Source organism: Schistocerca gregaria, chromosome 4, assembly GCF_023897955.1.
Source record: "Schistocerca gregaria isolate iqSchGreg1 chromosome 4, iqSchGreg1.2, whole genome shotgun sequence".
NCBI classification, from domain to species: Eukaryota; Metazoa; Arthropoda; class Insecta; order Orthoptera; family Acrididae; genus Schistocerca; species Schistocerca gregaria.
This window is the reverse complement of record NC_064923.1, coordinates 456,028,748-456,055,026: the sequence shown is the minus strand read 5'-3', so window position 1 is coordinate 456,055,026 and position 26,279 is coordinate 456,028,748. Positions and strand designations below refer to the sequence as shown.

The following is a 26,279-nucleotide window of genomic DNA, read 5'->3' as shown; positions in this document are numbered from 1 at the left end:
TATTTGTTTGGAGTGTAGCCACGTATGGAAGTGAAACATGGACAATAACTAGTTTGGACAAGAAGAGTATAGAAGCTTTCGAAATGTGGTGCTACAGAAGAATACTGAAGATAAGGTGGATAGATCACGTAACTAATGAGGAGGTATTGAATAGGATTGGGGAGAAGAGAAGTTTGTGGCACAACTTGACTAGAAGAAGGGATCGGTTGATAGGACATGTTTTGAGGCATCAAGGGATCACAAATTTAGCGTTGGAGGGCAGCGTGGAGGGTAAAAATCGTAGAGGGAGACCGAGAGATAAGTACACTAAGCAGATTCAGAAGGATGTAGGTTGCAGTAGGTACTGGGAGATGAAGCAGCTTGCACAGGATAGAGTAGCATGGAGAGCTGCATCAAACCAGTCTCAGGACTGAAGACAACAACGACAACAACAACCACGTAAAACCGTTGCTGTATCGCGTTATGAAGATGGACCGGCCGGTGTGGCCGAGCGGCTCTAGGCGCTACAGTCTGGAACCGGGCGACCGCTACGGTCGCTGGTTCGAATCCTGCCGCGGGCATGTATGTGTGTGATGTCCTTACGTTAGTAAGTTTTAAGTAGTTCTATGTTCTAGGGGACTGATGACCTCAGCTGTTAAGTCCCATAGTCCTCAGGGCCATTTGAACCATTTGAATGATGGACCAACAATCTACTAAGCAGAAGACCGTAGTGTTTTCGCTCATCAGTGTACATTCAGTGATAATCCTAGCGAACACCATAAAAGTCCCTTGCTTATTTCCCTTGTGGTCATGCCAGTTATCTACAGCGAATTGACACAAACATCAGTACATTTGCTTTTCTGTAACGTGCTGGGTCAGTTTATCATAGCGTTAACCTTAAACGAAAATGATTGGCAGTATATTTTTAATGAAGGACTACAATGAAATGTATCTCATGAGATGATGATGTACGCTAGTGAATGTGCTCTTTTCTTCCACCATACAATGACAAAAGTTACTTCTACTAGTACATTCAAATCTCAGTAATGATTCATCTTTTGGATCTGCAGCTCTTGACTTTCCTTCCATGTTCGCAGTTAAAGGATAGCACACAGCTTCGGCCTTTTTTCAAATACATTTTTTTTCTTTTTACCCAAATATGTTTCAGCAGCACTGTGCCGCCTTCCTTCGGGGGTCGTTTAGTGAAAAACGTAAAAAGTGAACACATTTTAGGTTGTAAATGGTATAACGAAGTGGAGCCTAAAAAAAGTTTCTCTTCGTTTTCCTTCTTACAGTGATTTTACAGTACATGGTTTTGCGGGACCATCTGTATGGTGTCCTACACTGATAGCTGATGATCTGCAGACCAAACGATGTAAATGGGAATTTTATCAGCGAGTTAACATATCCCTTGATTATTAAAAAAACTGGTTTGGCGTGTCAAGATGTTTTTCGTATGTATTTGTTACTATTCACGTTTTGTTGTGACTGATCCTTCTTTTTTTGTATTCTGATAACACTACACACACGAATTAATGTACTTTGTGTAATTTCGTTTTTTATAAACTCTTTTTTTTGCTTCCCAAAACGCCGCGAGCACTATGTTGTTGTGTTAAGTAAAAAGAAATAACAGCGTATTTGCAAAAAGGTGGAACCTATATCCTATAGTAAGTAATGATATTGTCGGCCTCTAATCGACGCTGCCATGAACCTAGTCTGCTGCAACCCTGGCCCTGCTGGAGAAATGAAAAACGTGTTTGGCATTTACTGCGGTGTCAGCTTGCGGGCACCTGCTGTGTATCAGTTTAAACTTCGTTCGCGTTTTATCACTGTTCCGTACTCGACCAAACATGTTTACGCTTTGTGTCCCTACTGTGGAACTGAAACTGGGTTGCCAGTGGCTCTTCTCTTTTGAAAATCATAAGCGTATCACCATAATCAATAAAAATTGCTCTTCGAAATGAATTAAAACGTCAGCACCGTATCGTTTATTTATGAACTTCGATCTCATGTATTCAGTGCATGTCGCGTGCGATATATCAGGAGAACAGTGAAATAAATTAAATTTTTTAGCACCACGTGGCTTATTTATGAGTTATGGTGTTTCGCGATGGAAGTGGGATCGTGCGATAAATTAGTACGAATACATTTACGTCCTAACCACATTAAACCTTTTAATCTCTTACAGCACAACTATTCTACCGTTAGTTATGGTGATAACTTGCAGAAATATGTGAGGATAAAACTTCGATCTTAAGGGCACCACATACTGTACTAAGCCTCAGCGGTTCCGCTTAAGGCTTCACGTGCGTTGGACTCCTACATTTTTAAATTAGTTTCATAGACAATGCGACAGCTGACGTTCAGAATGGTGAGAGATTTTTATTTAAAATCGGAGTCGACCTCTATACCAGAGGGCCATAGTATTCAAGGGACTGAAAATTTCTTAGACACTCATTAACAATCAAAACATTTTACTTTAATAATTGTATAGTAATAAGAGAAATGGTTGTTTTTAGACTGGCTAATACGCCTCTGTCACAAGGAGACAACGCATTCGTCATTCATTTCAGGAATGTCCACTCTTTAAGAAATGTCAACCTTTGATTTGATACAAACAAAATTTTTTTCTTAAAAATGAACATACTACCGTTCATGGGAAAAACGCGCGTTTCCATGTCACCCCTACATCAAACACTATTAATGTAAAAGATGAATTACTAGCATACAGATTAGGATTCAGATTAAAATTTTAAAAAATATGGAAAATTTAAAGTAAAGCTACAGTACGCTTTTAATTTTTGTTTTTGTCTGATAATGGAAGACTGAGAAAAGTATGCATCATTTTTAAAGCTAGTAACAATTTTCATTCAAATTCAAATAAATAAATAATTTCCTGTCTGTACTTCGCAGAACATAATAACAATATTAAACAGGAAACGCTTCCTAATGTTCTGCAAACTTACATTTATTTGGTAAGTAATCCGCTTTCGGTGTGTTAGGCTAGGTAACTCCTACATCGCTCATTTCTCCATTTAGCTGACAAGACATAAAAATTCTTTCTCAGTGTGCTCACATCGAGCTTAGCGCACGAGTTTTTTTCCAATGATTTGTTGAGACATCAAACAAAACTGTATTTCGTCCGCTGACGAAGATAGAGCGCACCTTGGCTCGGAGGATAATCTATGATTGAGGAAGCCTGGCGTTTACAATATCCCTTAGGCTTTTTGGGAAAACATATGGTGGCCAAATAATTCGCACCATTCGCCACAGTTGTACTGACTACCACCGCCACCTACGACTATTGCAGCCTGAGAAATCTTCAATGGCGGAGCACTCACTTTCTTACAGAGAGCACATAGAATGTTGTATGATGATACGCAAGCAATTGCTCCTGCGTCTTTCTGCTGGTACTGTGTTTAAAAAGAATCACTTGGCAGTTAGCAGACAACACTATAAATAGAGACAATAATTACCCATTAAGTAATGTTTGAAACCCTGTTTTATCTTACATTAAAAAGAAAACGGTCGATGACTCAGTCGGAAGGTGTATTGGCAGTGGTACGTTTCCGCCAGGTTTCACCATCTGGGCGATGAACGTTCACTTGCGTTAGGGGGCAGCGGGCAACGATATCTGGCGCGTGCGATGTTAGTTTTTCGTGACGTATAACAGAGCCGCCGTTCACTGTATGAATGCCCTCCTTTGACACTGTTAACAGTACCAATGCTCCTGTCTTCCGACCACAGCTGGAGTGCCCCAAGGCACCATTCTCTCTCCATTCCTTTATATGCTCTACAGTGCTGGTACGCCAAGACTACCCTCACCAGCCCACCTCCTTCAGTATGCTTCCCTCGTCCTCTACCTTACACTCCGGAAATCCCAATGACCTTTCCAAATCCACAAGAATCAGTTTGCCTTCTTGTGTAGCTAATGGCTTCTCAAGATCAACCCCTTCAAAACAAAAGCTATAAATTATAGGACAAACCACCCACACCTTGTGTCTCCATCACTTCTATGTTACTATTTTAGATCGTCCTATCCGGTTTACTAACACACTAAAACTCTTGTACTAACCCTGACAAGCAACTAGTGTGGAAACCTCACCTACTAGCCCTCTAACAGAAAGCCCACAGTACATTAAAATAATAAAACTAACTCCTCGCCCACATCGAACACCTCCGCATTTCCTATACTATCCGCAAACAAGATTCCAATAACCCCATTTTCTCCCCTCTGATTACCAAGCCTACTATGATGCCGCGGTTTCACAAATACATCCCTCTATCTCTACACCTACACACTCTCCATATCCCATCCCAACACAACTTCAACAATATTTATCCCTCCTACCACCTTTAACCCTTCACCACCTAACCCAGGGCCGGCCAAACGCTGCACGGTGTGCAGACGTGCGGAAGTGCTTCACATGTGCGCACGTCTGCGACAGCGAGCGACAGCGACATGTGTTATTAGACATGTTCCTAAATGAACGGCGGTGGCTCCACTTCCCTGTTTATGTGGTACAAGCAAGAGCGCAACATATCCAGTCTCGTTTACCCCTGGTGACCGTACCCTTAACAGAGAAATACTGAGAAACGGCAAGTACTATGAAAAAGCAAAGGACGGGAGATCTATGTTCTCAGTCGTTTAAAAATGACTAGGAACTGCAATTCTTTTTTGTAGCCGTTGTTGAAAACTAACAGTGTTTGCTGTGCCGCCGAATAATAGGCGGCCAGTGTAATTTTTCAATTGAAAGACACTACAGTACATATCACAGAGACGAGTGTAGTGTACTCAATAGTGAAGAACGGCGTGCAAAATTAAATGTCCTTAAGAAAATGGATGAGACACATCAACTCGATTTTACTGTTGGTAAAAGTAACTGATACTTCTTGAACTCATAGTTTTTGTGTTACATTTATGTCTGTTTTGGCTCTGAGCACTATGGGACTAAACTTCTGAGGTCATCATTCTCTATGTCTGTTTTACTGTACATTGTACTGTTTTCAATTTTCCAGAATGACAACCACACTAAATCTTCACTGCGAGCAAGTTTTAAAATCGCATTAAGAATTGCACAATCTGGGAAACTCTTTTCCGAAGGGGAGTTTGTGAAATGGTGTCTGATTGATGCTGCAGAACTTGTGTGTCCCACGAACCTTACCAGGTTTCAAGAAACCAGTCTATCCAAACAAACAGTGACAAGACGTATCAGTGATATGGCTGGCGATCTGCACAGGCAGCTTATAAATAAGACTTAAATACTTTGTTTCTTTCTCTGTTGCTCTCGATGAAGCAGCACATCTTACAGATACAGCCCAGGTTGTGATATACATACGAGGTGTAGATAACGCACTTTGTGTAACAGAGGAGCGACATATGTGCGTAGAAATATGCACTACATGAACGCTGACGGCTGCGGCGTGCACGCTGTGACCCGGAAGTTGCACATGTGCAGGAGCACCACACTCGTGCAGAATTTCTGGTCGGCCCTGACCTAACCTATACCACCCCTCTCTTTTTTTCCTTCTCCATCCAACGCTATGTGTTTCCACTATAACCACTACCCTGCCCACACACCACACACCATCTAACCCTCTATCTTTCTCACTTACTGTATTCCCACTATCAATCTCTCCTTCTACCGATCATCTCCGTAGTTTCCCTACCTAACAGCGCTGTCGCTTTAGCCATACCTCTCGACGCTTTGGAACATTTTCTCTCCTCTCAAAATACTTCTCACACAGTGCACGTCCTTCAGATTTTAAGTGAATGTGCAGTGCTTCAGTGCTTCTTCATACAAAAAAAAGCCACATTGCAATTATACTTTTTAAATTGTATATATTTTTTGTCCTTTCAGCTGTTCATCACTAATATTTTTTAATTTAAAACGAAAACAGTTCTCATATTCTTTTTTCTCTGACTTCTGTTGCATTTTTAAGAATGCTCTTGGTGAAGACCTGAGTATTGTACTGCTGATAGCCCACCCCCTCCCGCCCATAAGGGGCGAGGGATGTGAAATGACAATAAAGAGAGAAGGGTATATGAGTCAGTTCCGGCGACGTTAGCAAAAAGAGTTTTCACCTGAAGATGGCGGCCAGGTGCATCCCAGAAAAGTTTTATCTAGATGGTTGTATAGTCCGGCTGCATACCCGACAAGAATGTCATCATTTAAAACGCCGGGGATGTCTAGGTAGTCACTTCATTACCCCCTGGTCTGTAGTTCCTACAAACGGAAGTGTGGTAACCTGTGCAAGACGTGAGTGTGGTGGGCAGGAGTTCAGCGAGAGCGGCTGCTGGTAGCTGAGCAGCTGCCGGCCCTTGACCACTGCCCAAACTCTGGCAGCTGCGGCTGCGGCTGCGGCCCGGTCCAGCAATAAAAAGCCAGCGGGGAGCGAGTTCCAGGCTGCGTGCAGGCCCATATATTACCGGCTGCCCGTACACCTGTACACCTGGCCCGCAGTTCGCAAACTCATAGCCGCTCCCTCTGGAGTGGAAGCTGAGCCTTCATTCACCCGGCTGGTACAGAAAATACAGCGCTGCTGTCTTGACGACGTGTTAAGGCGTGGCCTTCTTCGTTATTAATTTCGCCAGCTTAATTTAGATCCTCCCAGCCACCTTGAACTTTACTTCGCGAGACCTCTTCTTTTGATGGATAAAGCAGTTACACGTTTATGAGACGAGCAGGAGGAGCGCGAGGATTATAATTTAATGTCTAGTCAGCTTCAAGGACTCTGGAGGTAAAGCATTAGTTCTATTGGATAAATACTGGTGAGTAATTAGACCACGTTGGAAGTCACGAGAAGTAACTTTCACGGACGCGCGCAAGAGGGTATTCTAGCTGGCACGCCAGTGAGGTGCGCTTACTGTGGCGATATATACTGGGTGAACATTAGTAAAACCTACAAACTGCAGGGACGGATTCTTGACTGGAATCGAAGGAAAAAAGATCCTATGAACAGGTGGAGGAGGAGATTACTGTTTAACGTCCCGTCGACAACGAGGTCATTAGAGACGGAGCACAAGTGCGTATTAGGGAAGGATGGGGAAGGATATCGGCCGTGCCCTTTCTAAGGAACCATCCCGGCATTTACCCGAAGCGATTTAGGGAAATCACGGAAAACCTCAATCAGGATGTCCGGACGCGGGATTGAACCGTCTTCCTCCCGAATTCGAGTCCAGTGTGCTAACCACTGCGCCTATGAAGAGGTGTCCAGAAATGGCTGAGCTTATATGGTGTTAGTGTACAGCCAGGCAGACGGAAACGTTCGAGAGGCAGCATGGCTATACCAGAACAAGAACCATCACAGACACCAACTACATCACACAAAATTTCAAGCCATGTCCGGGGGCTTGTGTGGTCATGGGTTCTTCCAGAGAGACGAACGTAGAGCGAGGCAGCGGACTATGTGGACACCAGATTTGGAGGACCGGGTTCTGTTGGATATTGAGACGAACAGTAGTACAAGCTCCAAGTAACTGGCCCGTCAACAGGGTGTAAGCCGAAGTACGAGTACAGTTATCCTACACGATAACCGCTACCACGGAGGTCACGTTGAACATCATCTGTGATTTGGCAGCTCTAAACTGTGTTCTGGGACGATATGCTATCGTTGCACGCACACGGTCCATTTCCGGACGCATATTCATAGGATCTGCTTCCCCCCATTACCAGTCAGGGATCCGTCTGTGCAGTTTGTCGGTTTAACTAATGTTCATTCTGTATACTGAGTCGACCTCACTGGCGTGCCAGCCGTAACCTCTCTGCCATGCGTTCGTAAACGTCACTTCCGATGACGTTTTCGAAAATGAAAAATTCTGAGTACATTATCCTGTAGCATTTATGATGCTTACACCAAACTTATGGTGACCGGGGTTCATTTATTATTTATTACCGATTTTTATAGTCAGGAGATTAAGCGACCAATTTCAAATTTATGTCATTGCTATTATGAAGGAAAACTTCAACTTTTGTAACATAGTCTCAGCGCCAGACATTGACTTTCGTCACATAATTTCAATGATGACTCAACGTCATTTTTGACCATTCTGCCTGGCTGTGGTTACTGATCAGTAGCGTCAGCCACTAATCAGTCGCCGGCCGCGGTGGCCGAGCGCTTCTAGGCGCGCAATCCGGAGCCGTGCGACTGCTACGGTCGCAGGTTCGAATCCTGCCTCGGGCATGGATGTGTGTGATGTCCTTAGGTTAGTTAGGTTTAAGTAGTTCTAAGTTCTAGGGGACTGATGACCACAGCAGTTGAGTCCCATAGTGCTCAGAGCCATTTGAACCACTAATCAGTCGAGAGTACTCCGAGAACCGGGGAGAGCATGGATGCAACAGTATTGTTTGCCTTGATTTTAAAAAATGGTTCAAATGCCTCTGAGCACTATGGGACTTAACATCTGAGGCCATCAGTCCCCTAGAACTTAGAACTACTTAAACCAAACTAACCTATGGACATCACATACATCTATGTCCGAGGCACAATCTCGAACTTGCGACCGTAGCGGTCGCGCGGTTGCAGACTGAAGCGACTAGAACCGCTCGGCCACTCCGGCCGACCATGCGAAATGAATCAGGGGCCTTATTTCATTCTAACAAATCATAACAAATAGAATGCATTGCATCATTTGTACTGACGTTTACCGCGATTCATCAAAGTAAAGCTTTTCCATCCTTTGAGCGTCCGATTTCCTGCAACAGTTCTAATCTCTTTACCTCATAAAGAGGAGGTTGTACTGGGTGGTACAGTCATATTCCACCAGTTGTTGTTGTCTGGCACTGATTTGGAGAGTCATTTGATGTCCACGAACCGTCAAATTTCTGTTATAATTCGCTTCAGCCGACGCTGGCCTCGGTTGCCCAAGAACTTAACACCGGCGCCTCAACATTCCCCAAATCGAGATAGTCGCTTTGTACCACATCGTGGTATTACGACAGCCGACACCAGCAGAACAAATTACATCTACGTTATTACTCAGCAGTTGCCAATTAAGTGTCTGGCAGAGAGTTCATCGAACCACCATCAATCTGCTTCTTTCTCATTCCACTCTCGAACAGCGTGAAAGAAAACGAACACTCAGATCTTTCCGTGCGAGCTCTGATTTCTCTTGTTTTGTTATGATGATCATTTCTCCCCATGTAGGTGGGCGCCAACAAAATATTTTCACTCCGGAAAAGAGATGGTGATTTAAGTTTCATGAGAAGTCCCAAATTCAGTGAAAACCGCCTTTTGTTTAATGACTGCCACCTTAATTCATGTTCGTATCGGTGGCACTCTCTCCCCTACTTCGCCGGTCAAGGTGGCCGATCGGTTCTAAGCGCTTCAGTCCAGAACCGCGCGACTGCTACGGTCGCAGGTTAGAATCCTGCCTCCGGCATGCATGTGTGTGTGATGTCCTTAGGTTAGTTAGGTTTCAGTAGTTCTAAGTTCTTGGGAACGATCGAGCCTTAATCAAATTCGCTGATATTGCACGTTTAGCGCATACTGCTCTCGGCAGTCACGCAGACGGTCCGTACACGATTTGCCGATATCCCTAACTGGTTATAAGCTTTACATGTAGGGTAGCTCTCTCTCTTACACACCAGCTGTCGCTTAACCATAATACTGATGACTGTGTATACATATGTGAAGGACGGCTCAAACTACGCTATGAAGATATGTTGTGTTCGTGCATAACTTCGTAGCGGTATTTCATAAGTTTTATAAACACAACAGATACACATAATAGAGACTTCAGGTAAATGCCGGGATGATTCCAGTGAAAGGGGAAGCCGACTTCCTTCCCCATCCTTCACTAATCCAACGGGACCGATGACCTCCCTGTTTGGTCCCTCCACCGAATCAACCAACCAACCATATTCTCTTTCATTACTTACAACAGTCGGCCAACGCTGGGGTAACTTTTCGATTCCGCGACTGTAGAAATCACGTGATTTTCAGGTGAAGAACCCGTCGTACCATGTTCGGAGCTCATTTTCATCGGAAAAGGAAGTTCCTTGAAGGTTGTTCGATACAGAGCGGGAAAGGTGAATAACATCGGTGTGTGGTGACTTCCCAACTCAGCTCCTGTATACTGTTTTCAGTCAGGCTAGCGGAATGGGGGCGGGCGTTATAGTGGAGTAGGATCACTTCACGCAGTCTTGCTGGTCGTTGTTCTTGGACTGCGTCTACAGGACGTCTCAGTTGTTGACAATAAATGCCTCGGGGAAGCAATTCTGAGTACACCACACTGTCGCTCTCCCACCAGATGCATAACGTTACCTTTTGTGAATGCGTGCAGGTCTTTCATCGGGAAGCTGCTGCTTTGTTTGGACTCAGTTATTACCTTCTTTTCCTTATGTTAGCACATAGACAGCATTTCTCGTCACCATTAATGATACAGGATAGGAATGGGCGGTGTTTTTCACGAGCTAATAGATAATGAGCAAGCAGAGATGCGTATATGGCCAACTGCTGATTTTTGTGGTTTTGTCGTTCAGCATGCGGTACGCATACACCCGATTTTTGAACATTCCCCATTGCATGCAAATGTTGCACGATGGTGGAATGATTAGAGTTCATCAAATTTGGCAGTTCTTGAGTACACTGACGGAGATCACTGCTGATTAATGCGTTTAAACGAACTTCAAAAAGCCCCGAAAGTAATTCCGAACGTGGAGTGTCAATAATGTCAAAACCATCCTCCTTAAAACAAAAAACCCTTTTCTTTTTGCCGTCCAGTCGCATTAGCCGCACACATGGTGCAAATGTTTCTGGTTCCCTCACCTGCTATCACCCCTCTATTGCACTCAAACAGAAGGATATGTCAGAAATGTTCCGATTTATCCACTTGGCACTCCATTTTCTAGTGTTCACCGCTCCACTCACTATCTACAAATGACACAATGACAATATGTAAACCCAAGTAGTGACAGTGAACTACAAATAAAAAATGACAATCGATAGATAAAACCATAGAAATTGGAATACCAAGATCCAAAACAAGAAACCTAGCAACTTATGCAACAACCTAATAATCCATCGATCGAACAAAATATTAGTCACTTTTGTACAAGAGCAACTTGTTGTCATCCACCACTGACATTCGTCACGACAGTGAAGAGTTGTATATGTGTCAGTTCACTGTATAAAATCAGCGTACTAAAATCAGTCCACGTAGTGACATGACATAATAGCTCAAAGGAGCTATCATGTCTGAGTGTGCCCATAACCACACCATGAATGAAGACGTTGTTGTTGTATCAGATCAGTCCGTCCAAGTTGCCTACAAGAAATAGTGTCGCACACGTAGTCGTGTAACGTGGCTTAAGAACACTGGTCTTGGAAACATCTTAACCGAAAAGGAGAAGGCACGAGTGTCAAGCCTTGCCAACAAAGATCCCTTTCATATCCTACAGGAATTGCTGCTGTCAGTGACGGTAGGACCATCTGAACCAGATTCCGAGCGATCGTTGCGAAGGGAACTGCATGCATTGGCCATCTGGAGTCGGGTATTTCGGGAAAAAAAAATTTCGCACAGGGGCACATGAAGCTGCACGTGTTCAATGTATCAAACAACAAAGTCACTGGACAGAAGTTGACTGGAACCGTGTAGTGTAGTCCCCTTATGCCACAAAATAGTAAGGGATAGAAATCATAAAAATTTTATTTAAACTCATTCATACTGTCGCAGACAAATTTAAGTCATGCCACAAAGAAGGAGGAAGCGAGTCAGTATATTGCAAATGGATCAAGTCTTCAACCTTTATGATACCGTCTGCCGACTGAAGATGCGCATTCAGCAGTAAGGAGACTGTGACAGAAAACCAAACAAACCGAGGCAAGCATATTCGTTAGATCGTGAGACATGGTGCATATCTCTTTCAGAAGAGCATATAGTAAGGAACGGACACAGCAGTTAACAGCCTATTAAGAGAATATAGCAGAATAAGGAGGCCAAATGCGATCATTGCGAACCCAGCATTGCGTCATAGCTCCCTTTAAATACCCCAGCTCTCCAACTCTTCTCATGAGTCGATCTTTGGGATTCATTTATCGTGTCAAAGGAACAGAAATACATATATAAGTGTGTGTGTGTGTGTGTGTGTGTGTGTGTGTGTGTGTGTGTGTGTGTGTGTGCATGTGCGTGTGTGCGTGTGTGTATTGACATAATTACACACAAGAAAAGGCCAAAAATTGGACACTTCAAGTGTATTTGGTGTAGCTCTCATAAGGTTTTGCATGGTGCAGGTGGTTGGTGATGAGGAACACTGAAGAAAATGGCTGTTAGTCTACTCAACGCCCCACTGGCAAAGAATTGAATCCACAGAGAAACTCCAAGTCTGCAGATTGGTCTTGCATCTCGTTGTGTTTGATCGTAATCTGTTGAGAGACATCCATATTGACCACTTCTCCTAATTTCAGGGGGAAGTTCTTCCTTTGGAGCCATCCTTTCCGCATGTGGATTCTCGATGAGACCCTCAGTAGTTGTCCGCTACAGTCGCAGGTTCGAATCCTGCCTCGGGCATGGATGTGTGTGATGTCCTTAGGTTAGTTAGGTTTAAGAAATTCTAAGTTCTAGGGGACTGATGACTTCAGAAGTTAAGTCCCATAGTGCTGAGAGCCATTTGAACCACTCAGTAGTTGTCAAGAAGATCTTTCTTGATTTCAGCCTAGGATGTGCGGGCTGACGACCATATAGTAGTTGGGCTTCCTTCGTGGTGGCCTTACTTTTCTCATATCTCGCAGCTACCTCACGTCTGATTCCAAGAGGAGCTATGCCAGCGAGGCAATGGAGTTTATCCACAGGAGTAGGTCTTAAGCAACCCGTGATAATCCGGCAAGACTCATTTAGAGCCACATCTACGTTCCTGGTATGACTGAACTTGTACCACACCGAACAAGCATATTCCGCAGTGGAGTAACATAGAGCAATCGCGCTTGAGCGCACAGTGCATGGATTAGCACCCCATGCTGTACCTGTCAATTTTCGCACTACGTTATTTCTGACTGCTACTTTCTGTTTGGTATTTAGGCAATACTTTTTATAAGTTAGTGATCTTTGGGATCGCTGCCATTCGCAATAATAGCACTCGATTCCATGGTTATGATACTGTGGAGAACCTATATCCTAGATGCTCGAGCACAGTCTATGAATTACCCGAAGATGCACTCGGCTGATAAACTTCATGCTGTTTGTTGCTTGTCGTCCGACAACATTACATGCAAGGTGTTACCAGCACTGAACTTCAACGCGGAAGCCAGCAACAGAAGATCCTGGGGACAATGTTCCTCAGCACATAGGCTCCTCGTGGTCCCGATATCTACCAGGGGTAGAGAGGAGACAACCGACTACATGACTACAACATCGCGTTGCGGATGGGTCATCGAGGGGCTTCACAGAATTCAGAGTGGAACCGAGGACACTCCAGTAGTCAACCTGAGACCGGTTTGCGTTGGGCAAGGCCGCGCCTGCTCGCCGGAAAACCGTGGCGGCAGTGGGGTTGCTAAACCTCGCCTGGGCGTGCAGTTGACGTCAGCATGAATCCAACACGGAACACAATGGACAGCAACTAAGGCCAGTGCGGAAATACGACGACTTCTAAGCGTTAATAATAAATTATTCAACTGCAGTATGTTTTACTAGCGTCGTTGGCACTTTAAAGGTCCCAGCAGCTATCCTGGCTTCATGCTCGGCCCTCTATAGTCTGATGACGCGATTTTTCCTCTTTTCAAATGATACAAGGTGCAGAATGCACTTAGCCCTATGAGGTCTTTAGCTAGCAGCATGTGGAGGTTATAGTTGAGGCCGGAAGTTGTTCTATAATATTTCAGAGTGTGTTTCCTACCACGAATTTGGCCCACACATTTAAGGTATTTATTTGAACAAAGTGTTGCCCTACCTCTACATCTTCTTAACAAGTATTCTGTCAACACACCCGAGTTTCAAAATGAATGTAGTCTTCTTCGCAGAGTTGCTCGCATGCGTTCCTGGTCTGACAAACATTCGGACCCCTTCTCGCACGTCACTGGACCAGCTAAATCACCCCACTTTCATCTAACAGAAAGTGTGAGGGACTATCCGGAATAACGTAGCAGCCAACATCCTCGCAATTTGGTCTAATGATTACTAAGTGACTTCAGTTGTACATGCAGAGCGTAAGATATTTGTGGACACTCTTCCTGACCAAATTAAGGCCACTAGTTTCTACATCAGCATCTAGATACATACGTTGCATCGTGGAGGTCACATTCTACTGCTGCTAGTCATTCCCTTTCCTGTTCTACTATCAAATGGCCGGCCGCGGTGGTCTTGCGGTTCTAGGCGCTTCAGTCCGGAACCGCGAGACTGCTACGGTCGCAGGTTCGAATCCTGCCTCGGGCATCAATGTGTGTGATGTCCTTAGGTTAGTTAGGTTTACGTAGTTCTACGTTCGAGGGGACTGATGACCTTAGATGTTAAGTCCCATAGTGCTCAGAGCCACTATCAAAGGGTGTGAGAGAAAAACGACTGTCTAAGTGTTCCCGTACGATACCCGACACTCATACCTAGTCTTCGCAGTCCTTACTTGAAGCTTACGTTGCTGGCAGTAGAATCGTTCTGCTGTCTGTAGCAAATACATATTCTTTAAACTTTCTCAGTAGTTTTCGCTGGTTGTGTTCCACAGCTTTGAGAAATCGTAGAAATTACATATTGAAAAGTGTGAAGTTGTTGAAGAACTTACTTTAACGGTATATTGTGCATATATTACTACAATTTTCTAATATCATTTTTGGCATGAAACTTGTCGTATATCCATAATGTTGTGCAGCAGGTACCGGAAGATGGTCTCTCACTGAAATCGGTCAGCACATTTAAAAATGTTATTCATCGATTTCACACCTTACAATATGAGACTTGAGCTCTGTATTCAGTCTCCTTTAAAGGCGGGCTAAGCATTCCTAGAATTATCTCAATAAACTGGAGTCGACCATTCACATTACCTACAACTGACTTAACATGCTCGTTCCAGTCCATGTCGCTTTGCAACACGACGCCTTAATATTTAATTCGTGCGACTGTGTCAAGAAGCGCATCATTAATACTGTATTCGAACAATAAAAGATTGTTTCCCTACTAATCTGCAGTAATTTACATTTTTTCACATCTAGAGTTAGCTGCCATCCAGCATACCGAATAGAAATTCAGTCCAGATCATCATATAGCCTCCTAAAGTCGCTTAAAGACGATACTGACCCATATACTGCAGCGTCATCCGCAAATAGTAGCGGACTGCAGCTCATCTTACCTGTCAGATCGTTGGTGTATATAAAGAGCAAGAGCAATCCTGCCACACTTCCCTGGGGCGCTCCTGTTGATAACGGACGTTGATAACTAAAGTGCAGCTACTCACGGAGATCCATTGTGAGTTGTAATTACCGTATGGCGCTGAAACTTGGTATATATGCTAATGTGTTATTGAGGAACCGATTTACGCTGGAAAAAAATAGTTTCAATTTTGGCCACCAGGTGCAAATCTGGCGCTGCGCAGCATGTCGTCGACATCTCCGGCTGTCGTATTGAAAAACTATGTAAGTGGCGGTTAATAGTAAAATCAACATTATACCTTTCTCGTTTGATTCACCTTTTCTGCCCACGTCTCGCTCCTAATCCAATGGAAACATTTCTGTGCTTCAATATGTCTTTTTTGCATTCACAGCATCACGTTTAGAAATGGTGGCCCAAATGGGAACTAATTTGGTCCAGATTAAAACGGTCCCGCATTAACGGATTAGAATGCCTATGAAGTTTCGCTGGCGTACGATCCAAACTGAATCTCAGACAGTAGCTACACTTTCACTTTATTTAGAACCATACGGTACCTTTGTCTCCTACGGACACTTGCCGTATAAGTTAGAAGGGAGTGTTACATGGAGAAGCCTCATGTTTTGTTTGTGCTTATGTATTTTGTGAAACATTTTCCACGCCTGACTTTCGATAAACTACAGTGGCGACCGACATTTGTTTTTCAAAACTCAGTCGGTGCCGCTTTGTTAGTTTTATGTCCTCTGTTTTCTTATTTTCTTTTTGTCCTTAATTTACGGTACAGAAAGAGCTTGTCACGGCTTTATAAATTAGTTGACTGGTGAGACGAAGCGCCAAATATAACTGTGGTGTTGATAAATCGTCGCTGAGTTCCTGATATATTTTGTGTTTACTTGACTTAATGAGCGTTCCATTTCATACTTTCTAAAGCATTCGTCTGTAGAATTCTGCACCTTGTAACCTTTCTGTCTCTACTTCCCTCATACATTCATTTTTGTGTACGGTGAGGCACTTTCTTCTATGGCACGATAAAAAAATATGAAATACATCACATTGCCTCGAGGGTAAATTTGTTTTCTATTTGCCATCCATTCGTTTATCTTGCCCTGGTGGAGTCTAAAGTATCCGAGAAAGACCAATGAAAGACACAATGTTCCATTGAACATGCTTGTATTTCTCTCACTTGTCTTACATCCGCCGTAGTGGGATCTTGAATAGGGTGCCGTTGGTATAATCATCGAAGTGGCCATCCAGTTCTATTTTCTAGCATTTTTACTAAACTAGAAGACTGTTATTATTATTATTATTATTATTATTATTATTGGGAGAGCCAGTCCTGACAAAACTCTGCCATCTGGTGACCAAGATGTATGAAACAGGCGAAATACCCTCAGACTTCAAGAAGAATATAATAATTCCAATCCCAAAGAAAGCAGGCGTTGGCAGATGTGAAAATTACCGAACTATCAGTTTAATAAGCCACAGCTGCAAAATACTAACACGAATTCTTTACAGACAAATGGAAAACTGGTATAAGCCGACTTTGGGGAAGATCACTTTGGATTCCGTACAAATACTGGAACACGTGAGGCAATACTCACCTTACGACTTCTCTTAGAAGAAAGATTAAGGAAAGGCAAACCTACGTTTCTAGATTTTGTAGACTTAGAGAAAGTTTTTGACAATGTTGACTGGAATACTCTCTTTCAAATTCTAAAAGTGGCAGGGGTAAAATACAGGGAGCGAAAGGCTATTTACAATTTGTACAGAAACCAGATGGAAGTTATAAGAGTCGAGGGACATGAAAGGAAAGCAGTGGTCGGGAAGGGAGTAAGACAGGGTTGTAGCCTCTCCCCGATGTTATTCAATCTGTATATTGAGGAAGCAATAAAGGAAACAAAAGAAAAATTCGGAGTAGGTATTAAAATCCATGGAGAAGAAATAAAAACTTTGAGGTTCGCCGATGACATTGTAATTCTGTCAGAGACATCAAAGGACTTGGAAGAGCAGTTGAATGGAATGGACAGTGTCTTGAAAGGAGGATATAAGATGAACGTCAACAAAAGCAAAACGAGGATAATGGAATGTAGTCGAATTAAGTCGGGTGATGCTGAGAGAATTAGATTAGGAAATGAGACACTTAAAGTAGTAAAGGAGTTTTGCTATTTGGGGAGCAAAATAACTGATGATGATCGAAGTAGAGAGGATATAAAATGTAGGCTGGCAATGGCAAGGAAAGCGTTTCTGAAGAAGAGAAATTTGTTAACATCGAGTATAGATTTAAGTGTCAGGAAGTCATTTCTGAAAGTATTTGTATGGAGTGTAGCCATGTATGGAAGTGAAACATGGACGATAAATAGTTTGGACAAGAAGAGAATAGAAGCTTTCGAAATGTGGTGCTACAGAAGAATGCTGAAGACTAAATGGGTAGATCACATAACTAATGAGGAAGTATTGAATAGGATTGGGGAGAAGAGAAGTTTGTGACACAACTTTACCAGAAGAAGGGATCGATTGGTAGGACATGTTCTGAGGCATCAAGGGATCACCAATTTAGTATTGGAGGGCAGTGTGGAGGGTAAAAATCGTAGAGGGAGACCAAGAGATGAATACACTAAGCAGATTCAGAAGGATGTAGGTTGCAGTAGGTACTGGGAGATGAAGAAGCCTGCACAGGATAGAGTCGCATGGAGAGCTGCATCAAACCAGTCTCAGGACTAAAGACCACAACAATAACAACATTATTATTATTAATGGTAGTAGTAGTAGTAGTAGTAGTTATTAAAATTAATCGTACATTCGACGACTTTACTACATTTTACTTTGTCAGTGACCGATTTACTGCTGCCAGAGCCAATATCTGTTATAAATATCTGTATTACACATTACTGACGCGTTTGTTTAATAATACGACAAGTATTTCTTAAGAATAGAAGTGGATTTTAGATGTGTGTTAGACAGAAGCATTTTCACCATGTTTCACACAAACAGTAGTATTTTACTAAATGTGCGCTTCCGAGCATACAGTCTAGCCTGATTCAATCGCCGCGAAGTGGTTCTGGGAAAGTGTACTGTTAGCGGTTGCAAGTTCTGCAGCGATCTAACTGGGAGTGAGATATTTGTTCCAGGCCTACGTATCGACCCTCTTGTAGTGTGGTGGTTGTCCGTCTACTACCACAGACTTGCTGTGTATACTATTACCACCTTGAGCGGTCTTGTGAATCGCGAGATCACACTTTCAGACACACCCGTTATTGTGGCCGTAGCAGTGACACTCTGGCTGCGAGCGATCGAACTGCTTGTCCACGATCGTGGCCACTCAACTGCCGTCTTGCAGACATGTTGCCGTACCACCAGAAATGTCGCACTAATCGGTTCCACAACAATCCCCGTCAAACATCGAACTGCGTAAACTGTCGAATGCATGCAGAGCGTGCCTGCATAGGCTTCGTTGCAATAGCACGTCCCGTCCTTCACATTTAGCTTTATTATCCATGGTCGGGTTTTCCTTAGCAATTGTCGGTTACTACGCAGTAACTGGTAGTGGTTCCTTTTCAAATGCCAGTTGTTCCGTATCACTTGTCAAGCAATGTAACTACTTTGACAGAAAAACGATCGCAAAATCAAAAATAATTAATATACAGTAATGAATTTCGAAAATACTTTTGCGTAGGTAACATATGGAATTGCGAGATACTGATACATAATAACCGGTGTAACCGCCAGAATGTTGAATCCAAGCATGCAGATGCGCACGCATTCTCTAGTTAGACGATGGATGTCAGTTCATAGGATGGAGTTCCATGCTTGTTGTAGCCGGTCGGCAAATACAGGGACAACTAATGATGTTTGTGGAAAAGGCAGGAGTTATCGTCCGATGACGTCATATATGTGCTCGCTCGAAGACAGGTCAAATGATCGAGCAGACCAAGGCAACCAGTCGACACTCTGTAGAGCATGTTGGGTTACAACAGCGGTATGTGGGCGAGCGTTATCCTTTTGGAAAATACTCCATGGAATGCTGTTCATGAATGGCAGCATGACAGATCGAATCACCAGACCGACGTACAGTTTTGCAGTCAGGGTACTTGGGATAGCGACGAGAGTACTCCTGCTGTCATACGAAATTGCTTCCCAGATCGTAACTCCAGCCATAGGTCTATTCTGTCTAGGAAACAGACAAGTTGGTTGCAGGCCCTCAGCTGACTCAACAGACCTAACCAACTCACAGCCATTACTGGCACCGAGGCAGGACCGGCTTTTATCAGAAAGCACAACAGACCTCCACCCTGGTCTCCATTGATCACTCGCTTGACTGACTGAAGTCGCAAATGGCGGTGATTTGGATCAGTGGAATGCACGCTACCGGACGTCTGGCTCGAAGCTGTCCCTGAAGTAACCAATTTTTTACAGATTGTTGAGTCACTGTGGTGCCAATTGCGGCTCATATTGCTGCCGCAGATGCAGTACGACGTGCCAGAGCCATAAGCCGAACACGTTGGTCTTCCCTCTTGCCCGGCTTTCTCGCGATCGTACATTGTCGTGACCACAGCTGCCAGTAATCATATACAGTGGCTACATTCCTGCCAGTTCTTTCTGCAGTATCGCAGAAGGAACATCCAGCTTCACGTAGCCCAGTTACATGGCTTCGTTCAAGCTCAGAGAGGTGTTGATAATTGCGTCTTTGTCTCTTTGCAGGTATTCTTGACAAACGTCAGCTCACCACGTCCAATGACAAAGGTAGCTCAGGCTCACGGACGTTACAGCGTGTATTTAAAGAAAATCTGATTTGCATACTTATAGTGGCGATAGTACTGTTACTCCCGCTCGACTGTCGCGAAATTGGAACATATATCATCTGCTAAATGACTGCTGGTTGGCTGTATGATGGTTCTTCATATATTTTTTTTTCGTTTATATTGAACCTGTGTGACCATCTCCCCGCGTTACCTTAGAGAATTGTACCCGACTTTGCCTCCTGGCTGCTAATATACCAGGCCCATAAGAAATGGTGTCTATATTGTGACCCTTATTTGATTAACTTGATAAACAAATTAATTATTTTTGAAATATGCACAACGGAAACTGGTGCGAGTTTCTCTAAGATAACACGTTCTGGGGTGGTCGAACTCAAAGCCGTCCTATAGCAGCTGGTAGCCTATCTAAATTCACATTTCAGATTATTTCTGTCTTTCATTAACTTTAGAAAATGGGACTGAATAAGATACATCCTACCCATTTCATGTGTCAGGTGACGGGGGGACTATTTCTTAACTGAAATGCTGACTCTCATTTAATAGATTTATTTTCTACTTTGATGAAAACTTTAGAAGCCGACACATTACAATTTTTCTTTAGTTACAAAACTTCTGCGTTACCTCTTATGGGTAGGACAACGACAAAACGAAAACGCGACACGAATAAATTCATATATGACAAATAATTTCATAATAACACAAAAAATACATAAGTGTGCTACACCATCTTTAGCGGGAAAATCGTCATTCATTCTTTAAGATTCACTTATCGTCATGCATGAATTACACCACTAGAAATTTAAGGTAGGCCACTGCTGAAGGTAGATAACCTCTATCAGAGAAAAGATTCTGGGCAAAAATGATGTACTATTGGCGCCAAAATGAAGCGCGAACTGAACTCACAAAGAAAGTACCAAAAATAATTAAATTTTGCGACAGAAATTTCTCGATCTACCATCCGATACGCAATCTCCACTCATTGAGCTAAAGTGAAGGTTATAACTCGGGAAATAGCTACATGAACTGATGGTTCCTGTTGCATGCTCACTACCACAAAGCAAAATTTCACAAACACATTTCAGAGAAAACTACTGCAAATAAATTAAAACCGTAACCTGTATCGATGATGGTATGTTGAATGCGTGCTATGAGCATACCCTGTCTTGAACTTTTAGCCATATTACCTCATTTCTATCTCATAAAATCTGCGAGCTGCTGTGCTCCCGCGTCCGGTCCGTCTCATGGCTGGCCCCACAGTGCTCTCATCGAGCCAAAATTTGACCGACGTTCCTATTCAGATGCGGTGGTGGGGAGACTCACCTCACCCCCGCACCAACTTTGTAACCTACCCCCGTGCCTGTTTTCATCATTGCCTGCTGCTCTGGCCTACCTGCCATTATTCTTGTAATGTTGGCAATGACTGCTGTTCCCTTAAACTGTTCCCTTTGGTCGATGCTCCCGCTACATTTGACTTCCATTCATACCCATGCACACTCATACAGGATGGAATAAGGAGTATACATATAAACGCCGTGTGACCTCTTTGTGAAATGATGAAAAGAAATAAACAAATGCGTCAAATATTCCTTTCACCCATCGAAGTATTGAAGCTGCTAGCAATCAAAGAAAAAATTATATCTCGATATAGAAAACATAATTACTTCCTATTGTAACCTGAGGCAAAACGAAAGTAACGCCTCACATCTTTCAGATGTAGAAGCACGTCTACCTGTTTTCCTTTATGTCGCAAACTCCTTCTTGGTACTGCGATTTTTCCGTCACTGTAGATGTAGATGTTCGATAACAAACCCTTTTACAGTTTCTGTGAGAATCCCCACAGCTTATTGTCGCATATTGATAACTGAAACAAAATCCTTTGATCGTATGGAACAGAAGGAAGAAAGACGGAACGCCCAGTATTCCGTTGAAACTAATCACCCAAGGTCACACAAAGTAGACTATAGAAAGACACTGAGGTGGCAACAGTCATGGGATACCTCCTAATATCATATCAGGCCTCCTCCTGCCCGGTGTAGTGCAGTGATTCGACTTGGCATTGATTCAACAAGTCAGTGAAAGTCCTCTGTAGAAATAGTGAGCCATGCTGCCTCCATAGCCGTTCATAATTTCGAAGTATTGCACGAAATGACTTTTCGATTTTATTCCACAAATATTCAGTGGGATTCATGTCGGGCGATCTGGGTGGCCATACCATTCGCTCAAATTGTCCAGAATGTTCTTCAAATCAATCGCGGCCCGGTGACATTGTGCACTGTGATCCATAAAATTCCACCACTGTTCAGGAATATGAAATCCATGAATGGTTGCAAATGGTCTTCTCGTCGTCGGACATAAGCTTTTCCACGATCAGCCGCGCGGGATTAGCCCATCGGTCTGAGGCGCTGCAGTCATGGACTATGCGGCTGGTTCAGGCGGAGGATCGAGTCCTCCCTCGGACATGGGTGTGTGTGTTTGTCCTTAGGATAATTTAAGTTAAGTAGTGTGTAAGCATAGGGACTGATGACCTTAGCAGTTAAGTCCCATAAGATTTCACCCACATTTGAGCAATTTTTCACCACTGTCGAAACCTATTATCAGGTTCTACCAACTGAAATAGGGAGTCACCTGCCCAGACCATCGTCTTCCTGTCCTTTGTTTTCCAACCGATATGGTCACGAGCCCAGGAGAGGCGCTTCAGGCCATGTCGTGGTGTTAGCAAAGGCACTCGCGTCCCTCGTCTGCTGCCACAGCCCATTAACGCCAGATTTCGCCGCACTGTCCTAAATGACACTTTAGTCGTATGTCCCACATTGATTTCTGCGGTTATTTCACGCAGTGTTGCCTGTCTGTTAGCACAGACAAGTCGACGCAAACGCCGTTGCTCTCGGTCGTTACGAGAAAGCCGTCGGTCACTGTGTAGTCGGTGGTGAGACGTAATGGCTGGAATTTGTTATTCTCAGTACATTCTTCACATTGTTGATCTCGGAAAACTGAATTCCCTAACAATTTCCAAAATGATATATCCCACGCGTCTAGCTTCAACTAACAGCCCGCATTCAAAGTCTGTTAATTCCCGTCGTGCTGCCATAATCACGTCGGACAACTTTTGCACATGACTCACCTGTGTACAGATGACATCTCCGCCAATCCACTGTACTTTTACAACTTGCTTAAGAGATACTACCGCTATCCGTGTATGTGAATATCGTTACTCCACGATTGTTGTCACCCCAGTGTACAAATACAAGAGAAGCTGTCATGGAAACTATAAGCCAGTACAGCTAAAACAATGGATATATTTCTGGATCTACGTCTTCATTAGTTTAGGAATCCTGATGGAAGTGGCAGCATTCGCGAATTCATTGCATCAAATGGAAGAGTTGTGGCACGTAAAGAAAGCACGGACGTCATTAGGTAAGGAAAGGCAAAGAGTTGGCAGGAGTTTCTGAAACACTACACAGAGAACACGCAGTAATTTCGAAACAGATCGGAAAAATAATTAAAACAAAGTATTGAGAAGTCAGAAGCTCAGTTACTGCTTATAGAATGTGGCGACAATTAATATTAAGTACTTAAATGGTGTCGGCCTTAGATTTACGTTCTAGTTCACATTCAGGTCAGCAATAAGCGGGTGAATGCAATGGGAGTGGAACCCTCGGCGCGTCTTCACTATATTTGTTCGTAGAGGTCACTGCTTAGAGCAATTTTTTGTGTCCTTTCTTCGAAGTTCCAATTCTGATCCATTCTGACAGTTAATTTTCATTTGAATTCTGTTTATCTTCCCGTCTCTTCCTGTCTAGAGTCCCTAATGTGACGTTCGACTTCAGATTTTAGGTCAATTTTATTATCTTTAAATTCTCTTATAGACTTATCAATTTTAATTATCTTTTTAGCATTAGCCTCATCAAACTTAGTTTCAGTTGTTTCAAATAAGCTTTCCATGGTGCTGAGCCCCATGATAAAATCTTCTCGGGTTGACAGCAGAGTCAATGCGTTGTTCTCCGGCAGCGTTTCAGCAAATTACTTACTTGCCATCTTCAGGACTGAAATCGTTGCCGGAGAATAAAGGATTGAATCGGCTGTCAACCCGAGAAGATTTTATCATCAAGATTCTCCGAGAAATCCTGCATTCTCATATGTGCTGAGCCACAAGCATACACCATCATATATTTCCTGTGTACAATCTAGATTTCGGCTTTCACGCCATTATCGAGTACAGTGCTAAACGTAAGGTTATGCAAATAGTAAGACAAAAAGAATAAAACTGATAGAATTAAAAAAATATTAGATGCAAGCTAGTATAAATTACGAGATATGCATTTACATCAATAGGCCAAAAAGTAAAAAATATTAGATGTAAGCTGATATACAGTTACGAGAGATGCACTTACTTCTTAGATAATTAACATAATTTTGCTGTGTAATGTGCAGGACGACATATATACGGTTCAACACATTCGTTTAACATTATATACGTGGTACAAAACTAACGTTTTACAAGAATGCAGCACATTTCCGTACAAGCACATCGTAAATGAAAAAAACAGGCTAGAGCCGGTAAATACAAGACTAGAACATGCCGTTACCACGTAACTGCGAAAGCGATGTCAAAAAATGTAGACTCTAGAAGACTTGACACATTTAAATATAGAATTATCACAGATATAATGTTGCTAGTGTTAGGTGTCATCGAATCGTACGTGATTACCACTGTAAGCGCCATTGTAAATTATCATCTTTGCATTTACATGTAAACATCAGATCGTTAATGATATGAAGTGAACATGTCATGTAGCATGAAGAAAGCAAAGTCCGTAAGGAACGAATGAAATAAAATACAAAAGCCAATGGATCACACATAACGGTTCAAAATGGTTCAAATGGCTCTGAGCACTATGGGACTTAACATCTAGGGTCATCAGTCCCATAGAACTTAGAACTACGTAAACCTAACTAACCTAAGGACATCACACAACACCCAGTCATCACGAGGCAGAGAAAATAACGGTATAATAAGCTATTGTAATAATATAAAAAATACTAAATATACCAATAGGAGTGAAAAAACGGGGGGGGGGGGGGGAAGGGTGAAGAACAGGAGAAGTTATTGTTACGCGAAGGTCGTATAAGGCCAACGGCCTAGCCGCAGTGGTAATACTGGTTCCCGTCAGATCACCGAAGTTAAGCGCTGTCGGGCTGGGCTAGAACTTGGATGGGTAACCATCCGGTCTGCCAAGAGCTGTTGGCAAGCGGGGTGCACTCAGCCCTTATGAGGCAAACTGAGGAGTTACTTGATTAAGAAGCAGCGGCTCCGGTCTCAGAAACTGACATACGACCGGGAGAGCGGTGTGCATCTAATGACGCCTGTGGGCTGAGGATGACACGGAGGCCGGTCGGTGCTGTTGGGCCTTCATCGCCTGTTTGGGAGGAGTTTTAGTTTAGATGGTCGTATAAGAGAAAGAAAAAGATGAAGAGTGTGATTAAAAGGTGAGAGGGAGGGAGACGGCCTTGGAAGGCCCAAGTGTGAGGGACAGTTAGTGAGATGGATAAGCAGGAAATGCGGTGTTAGATGTAGGTGCATGCGGGGGCGGGGTACAGAGTGATAGGAGGGGAGTGATTTTGGAGGAGGGGGGAAGCAACAAAAGAAACATGGATGGATATGTCATTGAGTGTGGAAACTGGGTAGATTAGAATAGGGTGAGCGGGGTTGGAGAAGGCTTGGGAGGAAGGGGGAGGGTGAGAAACTATGACGGACAGAACGCTAAGAAGTTAAAGAACGGACTTTGGGGGGGGGGGGGGGGAAGAAGAGTAATCCATTGGACTGGATTTATATAGTAATTAGTTGTTTAAGTTAGTCAACATTAATGCCATTTCGGGCGTTGTGATAAGTTCCTTCTCTTCCTCCATCACTACTGACACCAACACTATGTTCTTTTCTCTCAGATGAATTACTCTTTTCCCTTCCTTTTGCAGTATGAAGTCCTTCGCTCGTAGTTACTTAAACCAGTAGGTAACTTTCCTCTTTTATCTGATCTGGCTCCATACTTTGTAAGTAGGCTGTTTAGGTTTTCTTATTAGTAACGCCACATAGCACTCTGTAAGAAAATCACTGGCTGTGCTGTGTGCAGTCAGTGGCTGGTTGGCATTGTTGTAATACTCGCCATTGTAGTGTTGGGCAGCTGGATGCTAACAGCGCGTAGCGTTGCGCAGTTGGAGGTGAGCCGCCAGCAGTGGCGGACGTGGGGAGAGAGATG

The 26,279-nt window shown here is 43.3% G+C and overlaps 1 protein-coding gene and 1 pseudogene across 1 annotated transcript in view; both read left to right on the top strand.

Annotated features, from left to right (window-relative positions):
- Positions 1-26,279, top strand: part of LOC126268115 (uncharacterized) — an 846,423-nt gene that overhangs the window by 427,092 nt on the left and 393,052 nt on the right. The gene's annotated exons all lie outside the window — the stretch shown is intronic.
- On the top strand, positions 25,156-25,273 carry LOC126268249 (5S ribosomal RNA; annotated as a pseudogene).